The sequence below is a fragment of the Silene latifolia genome, chromosome 6, assembly GCF_048544455.1.
Source record: "Silene latifolia isolate original U9 population chromosome 6, ASM4854445v1, whole genome shotgun sequence".
Lineage (NCBI taxonomy): Eukaryota > Viridiplantae > Streptophyta > Magnoliopsida > Caryophyllales > Caryophyllaceae > Silene > Silene latifolia.
The window spans coordinates 95,102,673-95,115,025 of NC_133531.1; positions in this window are offsets into that span (position 1 = coordinate 95,102,673).

Consider the following 12,353-nt stretch of genomic DNA (forward strand, 5'->3'; position numbering starts at 1 on the left):
AATATCTATGTGTAGTTTAATCCCAAAATTATCGTTTAAAACATGAAAAATGTTCCAACTAAAATTCATCTATGTGTGTAGTAAGGAAAAAAATGTATATTGATAACATAATTTAACGAGGAGATGAGCAAAACTTAACTCAATTCATTACCTATGACAACGTGACATAAACCTACTAAAGTTAAACGGATTCAATATGACACATTTCAAATCCACCCTTTCATGATGAACTCGATTGTAACTTGGCCCAGCCTTATATACTCCTTCCTCGTCACAGATACTTGTTTTACACGGATATATCCGTCTTGAACTTAAAATGGGTCAAGTAAAGAGATGTGATCAAAGTAAAATCACCAAGCAATCAAACTCCTATTTATGGAGAGATCTGTGCCAAACAAAAGTAAGGTCGATTCCTAGTTCCATTAACTTGTGCGAGAAGTGAAAGCTCTGGATACATGATGCGTTCCTTTTATATACGTTTGTTTGACTATTTTGGCACACATTTCCATGCATTTTAGATACTATTTCGTTACTTTATTCCCTGCTTTTGATACTTTGGGTACTTGATTATGATTTTTGCAGGTTTGACGCCCAAATGCAAGCCAAATTCCGAAGAGGTGAAATGAGCTTCTGTCGATGCAAATAGAGCTCGAAAACCATCCATTTTGAGTTCGTAGTGAAGTGAGGAGGCTTGACTAAGAATATTAGTAGACCGCTAGAAATGTTGACCATTATCCATGAAAGATGGTTTATTGAGCAAAAGAAGGATCTTCGGTCGACACAAAAGCTTAGGGTGGTTAATCGACTGACCTTTATGGTAAATCGACAGGTCTAAGTGGTCTTGAACCTAAAATGGGTCCAGTAAATAGATGTGATCAAAGTAAAATGTTTACATACTAACAAAAATTTGTCCTCATCTAGAGCAGGCAAGCTTGACACGATCCGAGTGATCCGACCCGAGTGACCTGACTCGAACCCGTGCAAATGCAACCGGACAGAACTTAAGAATGTTGCAAACAGAAATCGACCACTTAGTCCTGTTAATCGACATGACCATTTGGTCGATCGACCAAAGTACAATGTTGTCCGGTTTATTTTATAATTAGAAGTCCATCGATAAATATTATTAAAAGGCTAGACATTAAATGCCACGTAGACAAATGTGACATGACAACAATTAATTGTGACGTGGCAAAATATAGTCCACGTGGAATTACTAGCATAGTAGTACACATGAAAAAAAATTATCAATTCCACATTTAAAAGTTACTCTCATAATTAATGGTAAAAAACTAAATTTAGAAAATTTTAATTTCATAGGATAATTTTTAAATCACTCTCATGCAGAGTGGATTTAATAATAATAATAATAATAATAAGGGTTTTTTGTCAGAAACTACCTTTTATTTAGGGTCATTTGTGAACAATCACCTTTCATTTTATTTTTGGCTTTCAACTACCTTTCATTTCTTCATTTTGCGAAAGACTACCAAAAATCCACTTCCGGCGAAAAAAAGTCAACTTTCCGGCGTTGACTTGCTCTTTTCTCCTTTTTTCACACATATAACCTATATTTCTCCCTTTGTTCACCCAACAAAATCCGAAAAAACTCATCTCCATGCTCAACACCTTATCAAAAGTTTGTTCAAAGCAATACCAACGTATCAACCATCTCCATCTCCATCTCCATCTCCGTCGTCACCTTTACTACCACTTTCACATTCACCCTTACATTTCAACAACCTTATTGACTACTCATGATTCATCAATCTACTGTCCATCTAAGTCATATTAAAGTACCTTCTTTCTCTCTTTATGGTAAGAGATACTAATGAGATAGTAGCACACAAGTGATCCTAAGAATGAATCCATGTTTTTTTTTTCCGAATAGTTAACACTAGGAGTTAATTTTGCCAACAAGGTCATAATAGATCATTATTGTTGAAGAATTATTTACCATGTTAAGATTAATATCAATGATGATTTTGTTTCAGTGATTAGGACTTTGCTTCGGGTAAGAGATAGACAAATTGAGGTGATTAATGTTGGGTTTAATCAATCTTTATCATCGATTATTAGGGTTATGAAGTAAAGAGTTAGATTCAACATGAAATGGTAAGTCAATGCCAAAGTTGACTTTTTTTTGCCGGAAGTAGATTTTTGGTAGTCTTTCGCAAAATGAAGAAATGAAAGGTAATTGAAAGCCAAAAATAAAATGAAAGGTAGTTGTTCACAAATGACCCTAAATAAAAGGTAGTTTCTGACAAAAAAAACCCTAATAATAATCTATAAATATAATTAAAAAGTAAGTCAAACTATCAACCATCAACTATATGTCTTATTTTAATTTCATAAGATAATTTATAAACCACTCTCATGCAAACCTTTTACATTACATTTCTCCTTCCTCCATATTTATGTATGTAAAATCAATAACTCTATAATCTAAATACAAAATCTATATATCTAACTTAAAGGCATGCTAAATTACCTATCATAATCTACATGTCATATCTATACAATAATATAAAAAGGTTACCTTGAGCATATGTATAAGACATGCGACAACGTAGAATCACTAAGAAACTTTCATTTGATAATATGTGACTAATTAATAATATTCATTCATAGAATTAAGATAGAATACTTATTATCACGTTTATGACCCCTTATTCATCTCGACTCTTCATTTTCTCTTTAGCTCTTCCTTTTCCTTTTTGATGATTCATTTCTCCCCCTAAAATTTAACTCCTTATTTGATGTTAAGTTAATATAAGTAAAATCTTTAAAATAAGCACTTTTATTTTTTACCCTCTTTTTCTAACCTTTTGGCATATTCATATGTTATTGAAACTTTTCATTGCATATAATTTTTATTAATCATTTGCATTTGTGAAAAAAATAAAGTTATATCATACATAAGATTTGTGTTTTATTTGGTATTGTTTAAATAACTTTTATTGATGTCAATTTGTATTTCTCACCTTGATTTATTTTTGCAGATGGAATGGTACAATTTTCTTATTATTGCAAAGTTGGATTGTGCAGTTAATTACGTTATACATAAGGTATTTTCTACGAGTTTTGTTTGTGTAATTTATATAAGCTTATTGTAAAATGCACAGTTTTTTGTAATTTATCCACTAATATCGTTTTGTGGTAGATTTATTTTATACTATCTTGATGTAAACCCTCTTACAAGATTAATGAATTATCGTTAAATGTATGTTTGTTTCTTATTCTATTTTTGTAGGTGATGCTTCCTTTGTCTTCTCATAATATTAACATAGTGTGTTAAAAAAAACTACATGGGAAATGTGTAGGCAACAGAAGGATTTAGTTGAACAAAAACTTGATATCCGTCCTTGAACCATGTTCTAATGATATTAAAACTTATTTGGTACGTAATTGTCTCACTTGATATAAAAACAAAACATTTTTAGTTTTTAATTCGAATTTAGAGGATCTTAGTAAATTGTTTTTTTTTATAACTTTGTTTTTGTAAAAAAAAAAAAAGTACAATATAGTTAAAATGCTACTTAAAACATCTAATTTTAATTCACATGTCATTTTTATATTGGTTAATATTAAGGCTACATCAAACTTATTTATTAAAATTCTTCATAAGGTTTACTAATATTTTTTGATGGAAATCATAATACCGATCATGATTTAAATTATAAAAATTAATTAACAATTTACTCTCATCATTTAAATCGTACAATTTGTCCATCTAACTCTTCATTAACCATAGAGATAGTAGTTAAAAGGTCTTATATGTAGTAAATAAAAAGTCTAATAATTTGGATTATAAAGCTACTAATAATATTTTTTAGTGGAAACCATAAGATCATGTACTAAATTACAAAAATAAATTAAGAATTTACTCTCATTATTTAAAATTTTAAATCGTAAAATTTATCCATATAATTCCACATTAGTAATAAAGATAGTAGCTAAAAGTTCTTATATGTGGTAAATGAAAAATCCAATAACTTGGATTATAAAGCTTCACAATTTCTCATATTGTTACTTTTGATTTATTTCAAAACCATCTTAAATATTGTAATTAGCACACTTGCGAAAAAGTGAAAAATAAGGTGTATATGTGCATGTGATTCAAACATTCATAGTCTTCTTAAAAGTACTCCATATTTCTATCTTTTAAGATTTTAAAATTTTAAACGTTTAATAAGTTGTATAGTTAGTTTTGTAATAAGATGATGCTTATTTAATTTTAATTTTAATTTTAATTTTAACTATCTCAATTTGCAGATTATTGATTGTGAGGAGGCTATTAAAAAGTCGAGATTACATGTTTGGATCTAAATGTGACAAACGAAAACATATTTTTTACTCTTTTAGTTGGCTTACAAAACATCACCATTCATCATCGGCGAGATTCTCTATTTTACATGTATATTTTTTATAAAAAGTATAGATTTTGAGGAAAAGTTAAATTAATAGTATCTATTTAACTTTCTTAAAAAAACCTATCAGATATGTAACCGCGATCTTGGAGTGCTTTGTTTATCATCCTAACGACGCAGCCATTTTTAGCTTAATTATTTATGACGTACATCATAAATACATAAAAATAACAAATTTGTAAAAAAATTAAACAAACATTTATAGTTATAAAATTAGCTACATTAAATTGTTGACTACAAAATATTCATGAATAGTATTAACATGTATTAAAATATATGGAAATAAAATTCAAATTAAAACTTCTATCTATATTACTATGATCATGAAAAATAATGTAAAAGAAGTAAATATTTACAAATGTTTGGTTTATAGCTTATTCGCGATAAAAAAAATATTTTATATTTTAGTTAAAGATGGACGTCAACAAAAGCAAATAAATGGGACAAATAGAACAAGTCCGTGATTTTCGCGGGTACAAAACTAGTTAGTATGTTAATTAGTTTGGTTTTTAGATGGAATATTTAAGCCTTTTTTAGGTTACACTTTACATTGCTCTAGATTCTAGTTATTACGTTTGAACTTTTCCATCATCAAAGCTTGTGATCATCTATTTACACTCCTTCGATTAGGTAATTTAATTAACCTTCGTTTTTCATTATCTATTATTGCTTCCTTTGATCTTTCCTTTCTTTGTTATTCATTTTATGCTTAATTGTCTTTATCGTCTTATAATTATGATTTCATTCATTATTCTCACTATTAGCCTTGTTAGCTTTAATCAAACTACGTGTAGCTAAATCGATCAATAGGATTTAGGGAATCCATGGACTAATCAAGGGTCTTTAATTAGGTGATTATATCGGTCAAATTTATTAGTCTAAATTGTTACTTGCAACATTTAATTTACGAGGAATTGATTAAAGGCCACAATCGATTATTTGAATTGGTAAATCCCGGGTTAAGATCGAAAACTTGGTGAGGATTAGGCCTGTTGCAAATAATAGAATTCCTAATAAGTAGAGAGAGAACTCGTTAGATGCATTCTAAGGTGACTAGCAATCCGAGAGGACATTATCACTACCCTTTAGATTAGTAATTGAGACTGATTTATGACCCTACCTTTGACCTATAATAATTCATGCTAAACCGACAATCCTAGTCGCTTCTCCTTATACCTTTACTCGTATTTTCATTCTCGCATATTTATTTATTTGCATTAGTTTAGAAAACCAAACAAAACAACCTAGATTGTTACTTGACAAACTTGTTTATTAGCAATTGGAATATAATAGTCTCCAGGTGGATTCGATCCCGACTTATCCTGACTGCATTAGTTAAAGAGGATATGTTTATTTTGTAAAGGTGCGCGATATAGCTTGTCAATAAAAACATGAGTATGCACCACGGTGTGGTTGATACACATCAACCATTATCCATCTACTTGGAAACAAATAAGAATTTGTATCTTTGAGACCGGACAATTCGTCGAATTGGGTAACGTAGAAGTTTAGGAAGGCTAAGAAAGAAGGACTATGAAGACTGCAAATGGGAATCGATAATGCCAAATACAAATTTAAATCCTAACCTCGTTCAAGTTTCATCACGGGTAACACACTAAGTCTAGGTGTATCATCCTCAGCGGAGTCGTCAAACTGTGGACCACGCCACCCACGTGCGCAGTAGCCGCGACGCGACTTCACTCGCCCCTAGAGAGGGTAGGCACGTCATGTAACACCCCCTCATACCAAGGTACCTTACCAAGGACTACCCTAGTATGAAAGGCTGTTACCATCTCGGTTGCCCGAGGTTAGTATATCAAAAGCAACAATCCAAAACAACTTTAATAAAGTATAAAGAGTTTAACGATTACATAATCTCAGACCAACTCAAAATAAAAGTGTAAGGAACTCAATACAACTGAAATCAAAGACAGCTAAACTCGTAAAAGCGGAAGCTAGACTCGAAGTGATGACTCCCCATGACTGTCCCATAGCTAAACATCTGCATTACCTGTCATAATCTGCTCACCATCCCCGAATGGATCACCGCAGGTTTTACAAAACAACAACACGGGGTCAGTACCGCTCAATCAAGATAAGACAAACAAATAATATAACCGGTTGATCATCCTCCACAGTAACCGACTACACACCGAAGTGTGTAGCCCTGCCAGATTACCCATCGCAACAGGTAATCCACTCCGCCAGTGGGTGACCGCGGCCCATCCCCACCAAGTCCAACTCATCAACGAGCGACTAACAATCTATGTCCCTTAATGTGCACATCCCCTCCCGTGACGGGTTCCACGGAGGGCGAACTAGGGTGTGAAGCCACTCCCGCAAGTGACTCCACCACAATCACACAACACCACAGCATCACAGCTGTCACAACACCACAACCGTCACAACACAACCACATCACCACCGTCATCCCAACACCCATACTCCGATGATCAGCAGATAACAACAATTACAACACAAGCACAGTCTTAAATCAATTAACAGTAACTGAGTAGGGAAACCCTACCTTTTCGCAATCCGCTATGCTGTAATCAATCATACAAATGCATAACAAATACCAAATCGTCACCTACAACAATGGTAATAAACAATCAACACATATATGATGAGCAAACCCTAAACCCCCAAATTAATCCAAACTAGGGTTTGCTAACTTATAAGGACAACAATAGATCAATAAAGATAAGGCACTTACTATGACGACTGACATGGAATATGGTGCTAGAACCCACAATCGATGACCTTTGCCTTGGAATTGATGAAGATGATTAGACGGGGGAAGAAACGTAGTTTATGTTTTGGAAGAAAATGCCTTTAGAAACTGAAAACGATTATATAAATAATCTCTAATCATTTTAATCAAAATCGCAGAAATAATACCCGACAGACCGGATACTCGGTCGAGTATAAAGTATACTCGGCCGAGTACCCTCTACTCGGTCGAGTATTCAGCATACTCGGCCGAGTGTTCCTGGGCAGTAGCCAAACAGGCTGCACGACACACTCTACTAGACCAAGTAGGCCATACTCGGTCGAGTACCAGCCTATAAAATCCATAGTATTACAGTCTTCCCTCCTTAAAAAGAACTTCGTCCCCGAAGTTCCAACCCAACCTATGAAACAGGGACATCTAACACTAGGTCTACCAACCACACTTACTTCCACAACATGACTCACGATATCGTCCCAACTACAACATATACTCTCAATACTAACTCCGTAATATTACCAAATAACCACAATATAATGTTGTCAACCTTGTCTCACTTTCATAACACTCACTAGCAACTCAATACCAAGACAATCCACAAAATAAGATCAACCATCAAAACGGAATGTTACATTCTACCATCCTTAAAACGAACTTCGTCCTTGAAGTTTACTCACACACATAAACATCCTCACACAATCCGTTACTCTCACTCATAAACATCATACTACTACGAGCACTGCCATTACCTGTAATAAAATCGGCAATCACACAAATCCATCCTTATTTTGCACCAACACTCAAACTTCCAATTGCAACCTGTATGACCATCAAACTCTCTTGTCGCATCCTACTCCTCTTAAGATAAATGTTATGTCCTCGTAACTCACTAATATTAGGTCCTTTGCTATACCTCCCATAATCCTCATTACTACTGCATGACAACGATAACCCACTATAACCTCAACACCTACAACCATTCCTATATCCAGGACTCTCTTTCTTTAACAATTCTCGTGCCTCCAATTATTCTGCACTCCCATAACATATATCATAAAATCCTCAGTATAACCACTACTCCATCTCTTCTACATTACCACAACACGACATACTTCTATATACATATACATTCATCTCCACAATCTTATCTCACAATCCTCAAGTGTTACACATACTTACATTAGCTTCTCAAGTTCATCTTCTTTATTACCACTACTCCCTTAACTTGACACGATACTAAGTCCTAAACCTCCGTACTCCCTGTCCCAAGGAAAGGTGCTAAACCACTTGTAGTTTCAAGTTCAATACCACACATGTTCCACAATTTCTTTTCACAACTATGTCCACCAATGCCTCATCTAACACAAGATCAAAAGCACTCCAACAACCTCTCACAATGGTGTCCCATTAATAGAATATTACTATGCCATGACATCAACAGCACCATACCCAACTCTCTCTCATACCATACTCTATTTTCACTCCTAAGCTGACACTGGTAAGAAACATCGGGAAACAACACAACGGTCTATATGCCCCGACCGACACTGACAAGAAATAGCAGTAAACAAACAACGATCGATGACAACACGAAAATACTCATATCACAACACGAATTACCGTGCCCAGTGCACAAAACCACATCGATAGTCATTGCAACTCTTACAATCTCATAATACTGACTCAGCACAACTTCCTTGACCATAAGACTGTTTTAAAATCGCTCTACCGGATCACGACGCAAAGACATTAGACAGGATCCCAAATACCAACCTTATGAATATTATCCATACCATGACTCTTGAGGCCGGAACCTCACACCATCACTTACAAATATCATACATACACATATAAGTATAACATATGACGCGGAACACACACATAACGACTCGTAACTATCACGTCACGCCATTACTCGTGAGGCCAGGACCTCACACAAAGTTTTACACACCTCATGGACCCATAATCGAATATAACTAGCCAATCCTGACCACGTAAGTTACCACTTGACAATGAATACCTCTCATCCGGACTTAACTCAGGTGCCTTTCATAACATATCCTCTCATACACACAATTATCACCCCTCCGGCAAATGTAGCCATAACATCAGTGCTCAACTTCCAGCGAGCACCTCATATATCTACATCTTATACTCCCTCACAACCAAACATACTAATCACCTCCACAAAATCAACCTCATTAGAACAACTAACTTCCCTAAAGTAACATCATCCTCAACCACTAGCGACAATACTATGACGCCAACATCCTTCATGTGACTACTCTCTTCCTATCACTTCTTAATATAACAATCCGTTTCCTCTCTTTTGTTATCATCCCAAATAACGAACATCCAATCCATCAACAAAATCTACCTCAACATTATTCCCAATTCTATCCTTTATCGTATTGTTACCTAACTCTCCACCAAAATCTCAGATCGTGCAAACACTCTACAAGCTTCTTATTCTCTTAATACCTCGAAACTCACGGCTAACATGTCGTCATGTTCTCCTATATAACCATTAACTCACACCCTCTAGTGAGGGTATCGTACATTTCCATAATTTCTTACCTTCATGCTCCTTAACTCCGGACAACGTTCTCTCAACTTACTTCCATCCCTCTTTCCCCCTTTTTACTCAATAATACCAATTAATAAATCATCTCCTTTCTCTTTCTACCTAACTCTTTAGTAATCCGATTACCTTCTTGTTACTCCACAACTCAAATTCCAGTAATTCATATCGATATCTTCTCTTTATTTCTTATCACTTATCTCCTCCCATCATACTATTCACTCGCACTTGTTACCATCAAGTCTACACACTAACGGTTATTCTTCAATAAGCTGTATCTCCCTGTCGTATCTCTAGGAAACCAAAAATTCATCTCTTACCGTTAATTGCCCAAAGAATTAAACACTAGGCTCACCTCTTGATATTCCAAATTCCCAAATCAACCACTGTCTACTCATCGCGGCATAACTTGACCTCACTATACACTATTCGTTTCCATCTCTCTATAGCGACCTTTTATCACATATATCCTTAAGCAACTCAATCCAAACCGTCTCCCTCCATAAATCCTTACACATCCCAATATGCCACTATTCGTATCCCTCATCTCAATCTTTCATTCTCACGTTTCTTTACACTTACATCACCCTTGCCCATATACACTTACTTTTATATTACTCAACCCACGACTATATCACTCATCATATCTCACAAAACATGCTCCTTGTCTCGATTAGCTCATCAATCTACTCTTTTCTTGTTCCACTATCCCTCACAACCACATATAACTCATGTCCTTTATATCCAACACCTATCCCCCATACGCCGGCATCCTCCCTATCATAGCATTTGGTAACTTACGTATCAAGATCGTCACATATATAAAAGAATGCGTTAAGACTCAAAACATGCGTGTGCACATACCCCACGACTCAAAACAAATGTAAGAACATAGCCACCGACTTAAAAATTAAGGTGAAAATATAGCCACCGACTCAAAATAGCCGCCCACTGAGGTACTCGGTCGAGTACATAGCATACTAGGTCGAGTACAGGATACTCGGTCGAGTAACTATATTACTCGGCCGAGTTTTCGACTCCAGAAGCGAACGTAATTATCACAGAGGATTACTCGGTCGAGTATTGGGAATACTCGGCCGAGTAGCCCTTACTCGGTCGAGTACCAACACAATTCTCAGCATCGTCCAGTTTTCGTAAAACAGTCATATCTCACTCGTTACTTCGTCGTTTTGGGCGTGTGACCTATTGTTAGAATCTTAAGAAGACAAGCTATCACCTCAACTTGGAATCACAGCCATATCATTTCTAGAACTCGACTTATGACAGTTTTAAGACAACCCTTCCGTAATCAATCTTCATACAAATCAAATTTTCTAAACCCAAACAATCTGAACATGCATAAGGCAACAACAAGTCAACAACAACTCAATACTTCAAGAAAGCAGTACATAATTGAACTCTTACCATACTCACATGAAAATTAAACACAACATTCATATATATATAGACGCATGACCTTAATCACATGCTACTACCAACAACCAAACATTAACATCATCATGATCATATACGCATGTACCACTACCCTTTTTGAAAGACACATAATAAACACTTAACATGCCAACATATTCCATACTAAAATTCAAATTAGTAAATCTCTCCACGCTTTTCACATGTTTCCACATACCACTTCTCATACCGCATTATCCAACCATTCAAGTTCCAAGTACCACACACACATAAATGACTCAACACATAACAGTCCCCCCCCCCCCATGTGACCGGCTTAAGATCGTAAGGGCCTTAATGCGACTTCGGTACGTCTCCCAAGTCTTTGCGGTAGCTCCAAACAACTCTCCTCGGATTCATTTTATTTAGACTCCCTAAGTTCATTGGGTTCATTACTTTTAGGTGCCGGAATCGTCGGCTCTGATACCACTTTGTAACACCCCCTCATACCAAGGTACCTTACCAAAGACTACCCTAGTATGAAAGGTGGTTGCCATCTCGGTTGCCCGAGGTTAGTATATCAAAAGCAACAATCCAAAACAACTTTAATAAAGTATAAAGAGTTTAACAATTACATAATCTCAGACCAACTCAAAATAAAAGTGTAAGAAACTCAATACAACTGAAATCAAAGACAGCTAAACTCGTAACAGCGGAAGCTAGACTCGAAGTGATGACTCCCCATGACTGTCTCATAGCTAAACATCTGCATTACCTGTCATAATCTGCTCACCATCCCCGAATGGATCACCGCAGGTTTTACATAACATCAACACGGGGTCAGTACCGCTCAATCAAGATAAGACAAACAAATAATGTAACCGGCTGATCATCCTCCACAGTAACCAACTACACACCGAAGTGTGTAGCCCTACCAGATTACCCATCGCAACAGGTAATCTACTCTGCCAGTGGGTGACCGCATCCCATCCCCACCAAGTCCAGCTCATCAACGAGCGACTAACAATCCTTGTCCCTTAATGTGCACATCCCCTCCCATGACGGGTTCCACGGAGGGCGAACTAGGGTGTGAAGCCACTTCCGCAAGTGACTCCACCACAACACCACAGCATCACAGCTGTCACAACACCACAACCGTCACAACACAACCACATCACCACCGTCATCACAACACCCATAC